The sequence below is a fragment of the Puntigrus tetrazona genome, chromosome 11 (genome assembly GCF_018831695.1).
Source record: "Puntigrus tetrazona isolate hp1 chromosome 11, ASM1883169v1, whole genome shotgun sequence".
Taxonomy (NCBI): domain Eukaryota; kingdom Metazoa; phylum Chordata; class Actinopteri; order Cypriniformes; family Cyprinidae; genus Puntigrus; species Puntigrus tetrazona.
Genome location: NC_056709.1, coordinates 6,798,340 through 6,812,507, shown reverse-complemented (window position 1 = coordinate 6,812,507; position 14,168 = coordinate 6,798,340).

Below are 14,168 nucleotides of genomic sequence, written 5' to 3'. Positions count from 1 at the left end.
AGCATTCCCAAACAAGAACCTCAAGCGACAGAGCATTCAGTCTTAGAGAACTATATTCCTCTAAACATTTCCCAATTGAAAACTCTTTTGGAGGAAGGTAAACTGTCCGAGACGCCTGTCACTGAGGTCTGGCCCAACATCTTCTTGGGGAATGAGTAAGTCTGCAACTTATAGATTAATATGTGATGAAGCAATAATGTAATGCAGGAGCATGGAGTTAAACACAATTCTGTTTTTAAAATGTAAGTCCTCTTTACTGAAAGACTAATCTAGATTGTTGTGTTCTTGTTCAGAGAAACAGCAAGAGACCAGAAGCAAACTCAAGGAGATGGGTATTACCCACATCTTAAATGCTGCAGCAGTGAAGAAGAAGCTGAGGGTGTTGATGGGAATGCCAAAAGAGAAAGACCTGAATGGGAAGGTTAATACAGGGGAGAAATATTACAAAGGCATGAACATCAAATATTGCGGCTTGCCTACAACACACAGAGATGGTTTGAAGATGGGCATGTACTTCTCACCAGCTGCCAAATTCATCCACAAGGCCCTGAGGAACCCAGAAAGTGAGATCTTTTATCAACCGTTCTGCAGTGATCAGTTTTTGGAAATCAGCTTTTTTTGACTATGTTTTTGTTTTTATTTCCACAGATAAGGTGCTACTTCACTGCTGTGACGCTATCAGCCACTCTCCTACACTTCTGCTGGCATATCTGATGATCCACCGTGGCATGATGTTGGAAGAATCCATCGATCATGTTATAAAGGTGCGACACATCAAGCCCTCCATGAGATCCCTGACGCAGCTGATGTCTCTCAATGCTGAACTCGTGGAGCAGCGAAAACAACAGCTACAGGGCAACCAGGTGGCAAAGTGCCACTAAAAACATAGAGCACATAGACTAAATACTAATACTTAATAAAATTTTGAGAAGCATTCTTTTTGGTGTTCCTGATTTCTATTTTAGTGTTTAATTTGGTCCTGTGTTTATATAAAAAGCTCCTGGATGTTTATTTATTCTTATTATATACAGCATGACTACTATTAGGTACACATGTCTGTCCACTGTAAATATATGCAAAGAAAAATATGAAGAGGAAATGTGAAAATATAATGAAAAGTTTAATTTGCCACTTTACTTTACAGGTATGATTTAAATTTGATTTTGAAACTGGTAATTTAATTAATAACTTTAAAAAATAAATATTAAAATATTATGTTGATAGAAACACATACTATATTAGAATTATATATATATATATATATATATATATATATATATATATATATATATATATATATATATATCTCTTACAAAAAGACATCTAATATTTGTCTCATGCTTGATATTTAATATTAAAAGTGATTGATTTGTGTCACGCACAGTGTAACATATCCACCTTTAAAATGTAGGCCTATATAAAGGTTATAAAAATAGTTTTAGTGTAAAAATAGTTTTACTCAGAAATTTTAATTTTACATTTGATTTGAAAATGTTTTTTTATTAATAAACTGAAATGTGAAATTGTAAAGTACAAAGACTAAAACAATATTTTCTTGTATAATGTACTCCAGTAGGCTAATCTGTTTCTCAGGACCTGAACCATAGAATCATATTATAGAGCTTGTTTTGATCTTGAATATTACCCTTGTCTGTGAAACAGGGTAGATGTGGATTTTAATTAGCGTTTTGACGCAGTTCATTCAGTGAAGAAAAAGGACATCTTAGCATTCTTACCTCTCAGATAGGTTCTTCAAGGTATCTTAAAATGATCAGGTGTCCAAGTTACAACATCTAGCTACTGGAGTGCCTCAGGGCTCATTTCTTGAACCACTTCTCTGACGACATTGGTTTGTTTGGTTGCCCCTTGCATCCATATGTCCTTCTTCCATCACTCTACATGTGCACAAGCTCTGTTCCCTCAGTGACTGTTTGCCTTTTCTAAAAAAAAAAACTGATAGTATATCCGCAGTTGAATCCTTCTGTTGATTTCCTAACACTGTCATTCTGTCCTGATGATGTGCCAATAGCTGCTCAAATCGGAGCTTGCCTGACGTGTCTTGATGTCTGCTTTAGCTCAAACTTGCAGAGACAGAACTGATTGTGTTTTCAACAAACCTATCACTTAATCACTATTTCACCACCGAGCTAGGGACATCAACCATAACTCCTTCAAGGACATACTTTTCAACTCCTCTACTTTAGTTCTGTCCAGGCTGGACTATTGCAGTTCTCTCTTGGCAGGTCTTCTAGCGAGTTCTGTACAATTCATCCAGAATGCCGGCTGCAAGATTAAACTTTAATGAGCCGAAAATAATGCATTTCATTGCCACTCTTCATCAATTTTACCAATAGCTGCTTACACAAAATTTAAGGCATTGATGTTTGTCAACAAAAACACCACCAGCTCTGCACACCTTTATCGTAATTTACCGTAATTGCGGTAATTTACATTCAGTACACATAGTGCCATCCCAGTTAGATATGAAATCTTAACTTAATCTTAATCCATGCAGGTCTTTTCCGTCTTTATTTTACCATCAAACTCTGCCATTTTCTATTCATATTCTAGTTTACCTACTTGTTGTAGTTTTATTTATTAAAAACAACTTGACTCTAACACTCATTTGCATTTCTATTCTGTTTTTCCCCTTTTATTAAAAAATAGGTCACACGTTATATTAAGTGGCCCTTACACCTGTGTACTCACCTAGGAACTACACGTGTAGGTACACATTAGACATCTACAGCTGTAATATTTCTGTAACTACTTCATGTAACAACCTTCAGAATGGCATGTGTAAGTGAAAATGTGCAACAGAACATTGGTAACAATGCTTTTTCACTTCACTTCAACAGTGAATATTATTTTGTAACAATAATATGCATAAACGTAATTGGAACAATTTAATCTAAGGGTGGATACAGGTAGGTTTATGGATATATAAAGTAAGTTAGATCTGGAGTTGATGCTGCACTGTAATAACAGTGTACTTACACGGTGTACAACTCCTCAGGAACTCACGTAACATTCTGTACACCAACCACAAATTATGTAAAGCCTAACTTACCACTGCTGTGTAACATCAGAGTAATTACATGGTAAATCCATAGGAATTGTCTAATTAATATAAAGTGTAACACGTCCTTTACCAAAGAGTGCCGTTAGTTCTCTTACACATTTGTACTTTCATTACCAAAAATGCTTTTATCAATGTCCTGTTACACATTTGCTTGAGTTTTGTGACATGTGTAGTTACACAAACAGTAGAGCTGTGGATACTATTTGCCAATGTGGTTACATATGTTCACATATAGTTAATATAATTACAGTATTCTATTTTAATTTTTTTCAATACCCTCCAACACTAGCATTCTTCATTCTTTTGCTATCTTTTTATTTATTATATAAAAACTTACTCGGTACTGCTGTAACCAAGACTTGTCCCACCACTTATATAACCTTATATTTTATCGGTTTTGATTGCTTCTTTTGTCCTCATTTGTGATTTGCTTTGGAAAAACTCGTCTGCTAATATTACTAAATGTAACATTATAAAATTGTTTGCAGACCGAAGTCTTGAAACTTTTCCTCAAATTGAGCAGCAGGCGGCGCAAAGGCGCGAGTAAAACTCCACATGACTTTCTTTGTTTTGACTGAGAACAAAAGTAGCAGCCAAACTCAAACTGTCATTGTGCGTGAGGGAAAATGTCCTACACATGAAGAACGGAGGACACCGAGATGGTGGCCACCGGATGGGCAGTTCAGCGTCTGGTGACGCCGGTATCCCAGCTCTCTTCACAGATCCAACGACTGAGACTTCCCACTGTGCCGCCCGCTCCGCGGATGCCCACATGAACTGTGTCAGAATGACCATGGCCTGAACTTCGCCTACCAACTCCTGAAAGGTATGGCGGGAACCTAATATGCGCAGGCCTTTTCTGACAAAATGTTCCATGTTCTTTTCTCTACAGCCACAAATGTTCGCTACTGAAGAGTCTACAGGGCTCATTAACGTCAATCAAATAACAAGGCGTGGTTTACATTCAGAAGCGTGGAGCATCGGTTTTAGCGGTGAAAGAGTCAGTTGAGTAACGAAAACGTTTTATTTATTATCTATTTTAGTAGAGAAACGGTAGAAGACCGACAGTGATGCACACTACTCAACCTTTTCCTCGAATATGCCCGTTTGGAATTAAAAATATGGTAGGCTATAATTTCATGACGAAAATATTTTCCCATCTCCTTGTTACAAAACAAGAAACGTACATTCGGCATTAAGTAGACATATACAAGTAATAGCGCGCATGTGCATATTTGAAAATATTGTTTGCAAATCGATACACGGCAAATCGCCATCGTATCGCCCACGTGACTGCGATCGAAATCAGTCGAGGACTCCCTGCTGTTTCTATGGCAGCGGTGGAACTATTAGAACTACTAGTGACGTGGCTAAAAGAGCAGTAATTAGACATACTTGCAGAATCTCTTCACTTCGATGATTTTCTGAGCAGAAAGTCTACTATATAGACCGTTCAAAAAAGTTTATATTCGGCGTGTTGGTCCATACAGTTTACAGAGTCAAAATCTGTACTCACAGTGTGTTTCACACGCAATTTGATAACTCTACATCTGACATCAAAACTTAATCAAAAAACTAGAAGTCATCATGTCTTCAGAACTGAGAGAAGTGCTTGTGGATGTTTATGTCAACGGCATCTTCTACTGCAGTGACAGTGTCTGGGCATCAGATGACCAAGATGTGGAGTCGGATATTACCAGTGCCATCTATGACCATTTCAGTCCCACAGTTCATGTGCAACTGGATGAGGTCTTCATTGAGGAGAAAGACGTGCAGCTGGAAGAAGTCTTCATTGAGGAGAAAGACGTGCAGCTGGAGGTTGATATCAGTGATGCCAGCTCAGAGTCGGTGCCACTGGTGTCTGAAGGACCGATCGATCCAGTGGGGCCTTCCGAAGAGAAGCGTCAGTGAGACTGATCAGGATAACATTGGCGGTTCTCCTGAAACTTCTGAGAGAGCATCCCAACAGGTAAATGTCAACAGATCGGCTGAAATGCAACATTGCAATGAGGCGCAAATAAAAATATGTACTGTTTTTGTGACAGCACGTTAATTAGTTATTTTTAATCTGTGGTTACACTGTTTATAATTACAAAGTGTTCTTTTCCAGAATTTGCCAAAGTGAGGAAGGCAATCAGTGAGTTCTTCCGAACTGGGATTTTGCCACAGTCTGAGATTGATGCGGTTGTTTCAGTCGTTGTGTGAGGAGTCAGGAAGCAGCAGTAAGATTGTTCAGAGTGGCATGGATGCCTTATCTGAAATCTCAGAAGAGGACATCCCAATAGGTATATCAGTAGTGCAGTTGAAATTCAACATTTTGTAAAAAAAAAAAAAAAAAGTGAAATGAAATAAAAATAGGTAAAGTCTGCATAGGGAATAATTTTTACCCAAGCAACAGTATATGTGACCACAATTTAATTATCCATGTTTACTGTGTGGTAAAACGTGTTTCTAATAAAATATTGTTTTTCTTCTTTTTAGACTTTGTTAAAGTGAGGAAGACCATTAGTGAGTTCTTCCGGACTGGGATCTCATTACAGCCCAAGAGTGACCCAGCTGTTTCTGAGCCACTACGTAAAGTAGCAGGAAGCAGCAGTGGGATCGGTAAGGGTAGAGTGGGCGCTTCATCTCAAATGTCTGAGGAGAACATCCCAACAGGTAAATATCAACAGAGCAGTTAAAATACAGCATTACACTGAGCTGCAAATACAAATGTCTGATACAAGGTAAGCCAAATCTACATATTTTTGGACACATAATATCGCTGAGCCACAGTAAAAGTGACCACACTTTACATGTTTAATATGTGGATCGAAGAAGTTTCTTATATTGTTATTCTTTGTCTTTTAGAATATGCCAAAGTCAGGAAGACAATTAGTGCGTTCTTCCATAAGCGTTGTGATCTCTCAGCACAGCCGGATCCGTTCAGAGTCACTGTGTGTCCCGAATGAAAGCTCTCACGAATCAACATCTGAGCCTCTGGAACATGAACCAGATCATTTTGATCTTGAGGAATGGTCCATTGTGAGCAACTCTGAACTGGAACCTGCATGCTCAGAAGGTTTGGTGGTTGACTTCAGCGTTGCCATCTCGGAGCCGAGGAGCCCAGTTCTGGTGCCTGAACACCTGACTGATCCAGAAGGGCCTTCAGCAGAAGTGTCAGGGGCAGCAGCGGGAATGATCAGGGTGGCAATGATGCTTCTCCTGAAACCCCGAGTACATCCCAACAGGTGAATGTCAACAGAGCGTTTGAGTTGCAACATTTCAATTACATGCAAGTCAGACAAATTATTTGTGTTCTAATTTCATATTGTTATCTTTTTTTTCAGAATATGTCAAAGTTAGGAAGATCAACAAAATTAGTCAGTTCTTCCAAAAGCTCTTTGGGATCTCAGCACAGCCTCAGAAGGATCCAGCTCTGCCAGAGCCTCTGTGTATCCCAGAAGCAAGCATTCCCAAACAAGAACCTCAAGCGACAGAGCATTCAGTCTTAGAGAACTATATTCCTCTAAACATTTCCCAATTGAAAACTCTTTTGGAGGAAGGTAAACTGTCCGAGACGCCTGTCACTGAGGTCTGGCCCAACATCTTCTTGGGGAATGAGTAAGTCTGCAACTTATAGATTAATATGTGATGAAGCAATAATGTAATGCAGGAGCATGGAGTTAAACACAATTCTGTTTTTAAAATGTAAGTCCTCTTTACTGAAAGACTAATCTAGATTGTTGTGTTCTTGTTCAGAGAAACAGCAAGAGACCAGAAGCAAACTCAAGGAGATGGGTATTACCCACATCTTAAATGCTGCAGCAGTGAAGAAGAAGCTGAGGTGTGTGATGGGAATGCCAAAGAGAAAGACCTGAATGGGAAGGTTAATACAGGGAGAAATATTACAAAGGCATGAACATCAAATATTGCGGCTTGCCTACAACACACAGAGATGGTTTGAAGATGGGCATGTACTTCTCACCAGCTGCCAAATTCATCCACAAGGCCCTGAGGAACCCAGAAAGTGAGATCTTTTATCAACCGTTCTGCAGTGATCAGTTTTTGAAATCAGCTTTTTTGACTATGTTTTTGTTTTTATTTCCACAGATAAGGTGCTACTTCACTGCTGTGGCGCTATCAGCCACTCTCCTACACTTCTGCTGGCATATCTGATGATCCACCGTGGCATGATGTTGGAAGAATCCATCGATCATGTTAAAAAGGTGCGACACATCAAGCCCTCCATGAGATCCCTGACGCAGCTGATGTCTCTCAATGCTGAACTCGTGGAGCAGCGAAAACAACAGCTACAGGGCAACCAGGTGGCAAAGTGCCACTAAAAACATAGAACACATAGACTAAATACTAATACTTAATAAAATTTTGAGAAGCATTCTTTTTGGTGTTCCTGATTTCTATTTTAGTGTTTAATTTGGTCCTGTGTTTATATAAAAAGCTCCTGGATGTTTATTTATTCTTATTATATACAGCATGACTACTATTAGGTACACATGTCTGTCCACTGTAAATATATGCAAAGAAAAATATGAAGAGGAAATGTGAAAATATAATGAAAAGTTTAATTTGCCACTTTACTTTACAGGTATGATTTAAATTTGATTTTGAAACTGGTAATTTAATTAATAACTTTAAAAAAATAAATATTAAAATATTATGTTGATAGAAACACATACTATATTAGAATTATATATATATATATATATATATATATATATATATATATATGACTATACAAAACGACATCTAATATTTGTCTCATGCTTGATATTTAATATTAAAAGTGATTGATTTGTGTCACGCACAGTGTAACATATCCACCTTTAAAATGTAGGCCTATATAAAGGTTATAAAAAATAGTTTTAGTGTAAAAATAGTTTTACTCAGAAATTTTAATTTTACATTTGATTTGAAAATGTTTTTTTATTAATAAACTGAAATGTGAAATTGTAAAGTACAAAGACTAAAACAATATTTTCTTGTATAATGTACTCCAGTAGGCTAATCTGTTTCTCAGGACCTGAACCATAGAATCATATTATAGAGCTTGTTTTGATCTTGAATATTACCCTTGTCTGTGAAACAGGGTAGATGTGGATTTTAATTAGCGTTTTGGCGCAGTTCATTCAGTGAAGAAAAAGGACATCTTAGCATTCTTACCTCTCAGATAGGTTCTTCAAGGTATCTTAAAATGATCAGGTGTCAAGTTACAACATCTAGCTACTGGAGTGCCTCAGGGCTCATTTCTTGAACCACTTCTCTGACGACATTGGTTTGTTTGGTTGCCCCTTGCATCCATATGTCCTTCTTCCATCACTCTACATGTGCACAAGCTCTGTTCCCTCAGTGACTGTTTGCCTTTTTCTAAAAAAACTGATAGTATATCCGCAGTTGAATCCTTCTGTTGATTTCCTAACACTGTCATTCTGTCCTGATGATGTGCCAATAGCTGCTCAAATCGGAGCTTGCCTGACGTGTCTTGATGTCTGCTTTAGCTCAAACTTGCAGAGACAGAACTGATTGTGTTTTCAACAAACCTATCACTTAATCACTATTTCACCACCGAGCTAGGGACATCAACCATAACTCCTTCAAGGACATACTTTTCAACTCCTCTACTTTAGTTCTGTCCAGGCTGGACTATTGCAGTTCTCTCTTGGCAGGTCTTCTAGCGAGTTCTGTACAATTCATCCAGAATGCCGGCTGCAAGATTAAACTTTAATGAGCCGAAAATAATGCATTTCATTGCCACTCTTCATCAATTTTACCAATAGCTGCTTACACAAAATTTAAGGCATTGATGTTTGTCAACAAAAACACCACCAGCTCTGCACACCTTTATCGTAATTTACCGTAATTGCGGTAATTTACATTCAGTACACATAGTGCCATCCCAGTTAGATATGAAATCTTAACTTAATCTTAATCCATGCAGGTCTTTTCCGTCTTTATTTTACCATCAAACTCTGCCATTTTCTATTCATATTCTAGTTTACCTACTTGTTGTAGTTTTATTTATTAAAAAACAACTTGACTCTAACACTCATTTGCATTTCTATTCTGTTTTTTCCCCCTTTTATTAAAAAATAGGTCACACGTTATATTAAGTGGCCCTTACACCTGTGTACTCACCTAGGAACTACACGTGTAGGTACACATTAGACATCTACAGCTGTAATATTTCTGTAACTACTTCATGTAACAACCTTCAGAATGGCATGTGTAAGTGAAAATGTGCAACAGAACATTGGTAACAATGCTTTTTTCACTTCACTTCAACAGTGAATATTATTTTGTAACAATAATATGCATAAACGTAATTGGAACAATTTAATCTAAGGGGTGGATACAGGTAGGTTTATGGATATATAAAGTAAGTTAGATCTGGAGTTGATGCTGCACTGTAATAACAGTGTACTTACACGGTGTACAACTCCTCAGGAACTCACGTAACATTCTGTACACCAACCACAAATTATGTAAAGCCTAACTTACCACTGCTGTGTAACATCAGAGTAATTACATGGTAAATCCATAGGAATTGTCTAATTAATATAAAGTGTAACACGTCCTTTACCAAAGAGTGCCGTTAGTTCTCTTACACATTTGTACTTTCATTACCAAAAAATGCTTTTATCAATGTCCTGTTACACATTTGCTTGAGTTTTGTGACATGTGTAGTTACACAAACAGTAGAGCTGTGGATACTATTTGCCAATGTGGTTACATATGTTCACATATAGTTAATATAATTACAGTATTCTATTTTAATTTTTTTCAATACCCTCCAACACTAGCATTCTTCATTCTTTTGCTATCTTTTTATTTATTATATAAAAACTTACTCGGTACTGCTGTAACCAAGACTTGTCCCACCACTTATATAACCTTATATTTTATCGGTTTTGATTGCTTCTTTTGTCCTCATTTGTGATTTGCTTTGGAAAAACTCGTCTGCTAATATTACTAAATGTAACATTATAAAATTGTTTGCAGACCGAAGTCTTGAAACTTTTCCTCAAATTGAGCAGCAGGCGGCGCAAAGGCGCGAGTAAAACTCCACATGACTTTCTTTGTTTTGACTGAGAACAAAAGTAGCAGCCAAACTCAAACTGTCATTGTGCGTGAGGAAAATGTCCTACACATGAAGAACGGAGGACACCGAGATGGTGGCCACCGGATGGGCAGTTCAGCGTCTGGTGACGCCGGTATCCCAGCTCTCTTCACAGATCCAACGACTGAGACTTCCCACTGTGCCGCCCGCTCCGCGGATGCCCACATGAACTGTGTCAGAATGACCATGGCCTGAACTTCGCCTACCAACTCCTGAAAGGTATGGCGGGGAACCTAATATGCGCAGGCCTTTTCTGACAAAATGTTCCATGTTCTTTTCTCTACAGCCACAAATGTTCGCTACTGAAGAGTCTACAGGGCTCATTAACGTCAATCAAATAACAAGGCGTGGTTTACATTCAGAAGCGTGGAGCATCGGTTTTAGCGGTGAAAGAGTCAGTTGAGTAACGAAAACGTTTTATTTATTATCTATTTTAGTAGAGAAACGGTAGAAGACCGACAGTGATGCACACTACTCAACCTTTTCCTCGAATATGCCCGTTTGGAATTAAAAATATGGTAGGCTATAATTTCATGACGAAAATATTTTCCCATCTCCTTGTTACAAAACAAAGAAACGTACATTCGGCATTAAGTAGACATATACAAGTAATAGCGCATGTGCATATTTGAAAATATTGTTTGCAAATCGATACACGGCAAATCGCCATCGTATCGCCCACGTGACTCGATCGAAATCAGTCGAGGACTCCTGCTGTTTCTATGGCAACGGTGGAACTATTAGAACTACTAGTGACGTGGCTAAAAGAGCAGTAATTAGACATACTTGCAGAATCTCTTCACTTCGATGATTTTCTGAGCAGAAAGTCTACTATATAGACCGTTCAAAAAGTTTATATTCGGCGTGTTGGTCCATACAGTTTACAGAGTCAAAATCTGTACTCACAGTGTGTTTCACACGCAATTTGATAACTCTACATCTGACATCAAAACTTAATCAAAAAACTAGAAGTCATCATGTCTTCAGAACTGAGAGAAGTGCTTGTGGATGTTTATGTCAACGGCATCTTCTACTGCAGTGACAGTGTCTGGGCATCAGATGACCAAGATGTGGAGTCGGATATTACCAGTGCCATCTATGACCATTTCAGTCCCACAGTTCATGTGCAACTGGATGAGGTCTTCATTGAGGAGAAAGACGCGTGCAGCTGGAAGAAGTCTTCATTGAGGAGAAAGACGTGCAGCTGGAGGTTGATATCAGTGATGCCAGCTCAGAGTCGGTGCCACTGGTGTCTGAAGGACCGATCGATCCAGTGGGGCCTTCCGAAGAGGAAGCGTCAGTGAGACTGATCAGGATAACATTGGCGGTTCTCCTGAAACTTCTGAGAGAGCATCCCAACAGGTAAATGTCAACAGATCGGCTGAAATGCAACATTGCAATGAGGCGCAAATAAAAATATGTACTGTTTTTGTGACAGCACGTTAATTAGTTATTTTTAATCTGTGGTTACACTGTTTATAATTACAAAGTGTTCTTTTCCAGAATTTGCCAAAGTGAGGAAGGCAATCAGTGAGTTCTTCCGAACTGGGATTTTGCCACAGTCTGAGATTGATGCGGTTGTTTCAGTCGTTGTGTGAGAGTCAGGAAGCAGCAGTAAGATTGTTCAGAGTGGCATGGATGCCTTATCTGAAATCTCAGAAGAGGACATCCCAATAGGTATATCAGTAGTGCAGTTGAAATTCAACATTTTGTAAAAAAAAAAAAAAAAAGTGAAATGAAATAAAAATAGGTAAAGTCTGCATAGGGAATAATTTTTACCCAAGCAACAGTATATGTGACCACAATTTAATTATCCATGTTTACTGTGTGGTAAAACGTGTTTCTAATAAAATATTGTTTTTCTTCTTTTTAGACTTTGTTAAAGTGAGGAAGACCATTAGTGAGTTCTTCCGGACTGGGATCTCATTACAGCCCAAGAGTGACCCAGCTGTTTCTGAGCCACTACGTAAAGTAGCAGGAAGCAGCAGTGGGATCGGTAAGGGTAGAGTGGGCGCTTCATCTCAAATGTCTGAGGAGAACATCCCAACAGGTAAATATCAACAGAGCAGTTAAAATACAGCATTACACTGAGCTGCAAATACAAATGTCTGATACAAGGTAAGCCAAATCTACATATTTTTGGACACATAATATCGCTGAGCCACAGTAAAAGTGACCACACTTTACATGTTTAATATGTGGATCGAAGAAGTTTCTTATATTGTTATTCTTTGTCTTTTAGAATATGCCAAAGTCAGGAAGACAATTAGTGCGTTCTTCCATAAGCGTTGTGATCTCTCAGCACAGCCGGATCAGTTCAGAGTCACTGTGTGTCCCGAATGAAAGCTCTCACGAATCAACATCTGAGCCTCTGGAACATGAACCAGATCATTTTGATCTTGAGGAATGGTCCATTGTGAGCAACTCTGAACTGGAACCTGCATGCTCAGAAGGTTTGGTGGTTGACTTCAGCGTTGCCATCTCGGGCCGAGGAGCCCAGTTCTGGTGCCTGAACACCTGACTGATCCAGAAGGGCCTTCAGCAGAAGTGTCAGGGGAGCAGCAGCGGGAATGATCAGGGTGGCAATGATGCTTCTCCTGAAACCCCGAGGAGTACATCCCAACAGGTGAATGTCAACAGAGCGTTTGAGTTGCAACATTTCAATTACATGCAAGTCAGACAAATTATTTGTGTTCTAATTTCATATTGTTATCTTCTTTTTCAGAATATGTCAAAGTTAGGAAGATCAACAAAATTAGTCAGTTCTTCCAAAAGCTCTTTGGGATCTCAGCACAGCCTCAGAAGGATCCAGCTCTGCCAGAGCCTCTGTGTATCCCAGAAGCAAGCATTCCCAAACAAGAACCTCAAGCGACAGAGCATTCAGTCTTAGAGAACTATATTCCTCTAAACATTTCCCAATTGAAAACTCTTTTGGAGGAAGGTAAACTGTCCGAGACGCCTGTCACTGAGGTCTGGCCCAACATCTTCTTGGGAATGAGTAAGTCTGCAACTTATAGATTAATATGTGATGAAGCAATAATGTAATGCAGGAGCATGGAGTTAAACACAATTCTGTTTTTAAAATGTAAGTCCTCTTTACTGAAAGACTAATCTAGATTGTTGTGTTCTTGTTCAGAGAAACAGCAAGAGACCAGAAGCAAACTCAAGGAGATGGGTATTACCCACATCTTAAATGCTGCAGCAGTGAAGAAGAAGCTGAGGGTGTTGATGGGAATGCCAAAGAGAAAGACCTGAATGGGAAGGTTAATACAGGGGAGAAATATTACAAAGGCATGAACATCAAATATTGCGGCTTGCCTACAACACACAGAGATGGTTTGAAGATGGGCATGTACTTCTCACCAGCTGCCAAATTCATCCACAAGGCCCTGAGGAACCCAGAAAGTGAGATCTTTTATCAACCGTTCTGCAGTGATCAGTTTTTGAAATCAGCTTTTTTGACTATGTTTTTGTTTTTATTTCCACAGATAAGGTGCTACTTCACTGCTGTGACGCTATCAGCCACTCTCCTACACTTCTGCTGGCATATCTGATGATCCACCGTGGCATGATGTTGGAAGAATCCATCGATCATGTTAAAAGGTGCGACACATCAAGCCCTCCATGAGATCCCTGACGCAGCTGATGTCTCTCAATGCTGAACTCGTGGAGCAGCGAAAAACAACAGCTACAGGGCAACCAGGTGGCAAAGTGCCACTAAAAACATAGAGCACATAGACTAAATACTAATACTTAATAAAATTTTGAGAAGCATTCTTTTTGGTGTTCCTGATTTCTATTTTAGTGTTTAATTTGGTCCTGTGTTTATATAAAAAGCTCCTGGATGTTTATTTATTCTTATTATATACAGCATGACTACTATTAGGTACACATGTCTGTCCACTGTAAATATATGCAAAGAAAAATATGAAGAGGAAATGTGAAAATATAATGAAAAGTTTAATTTGC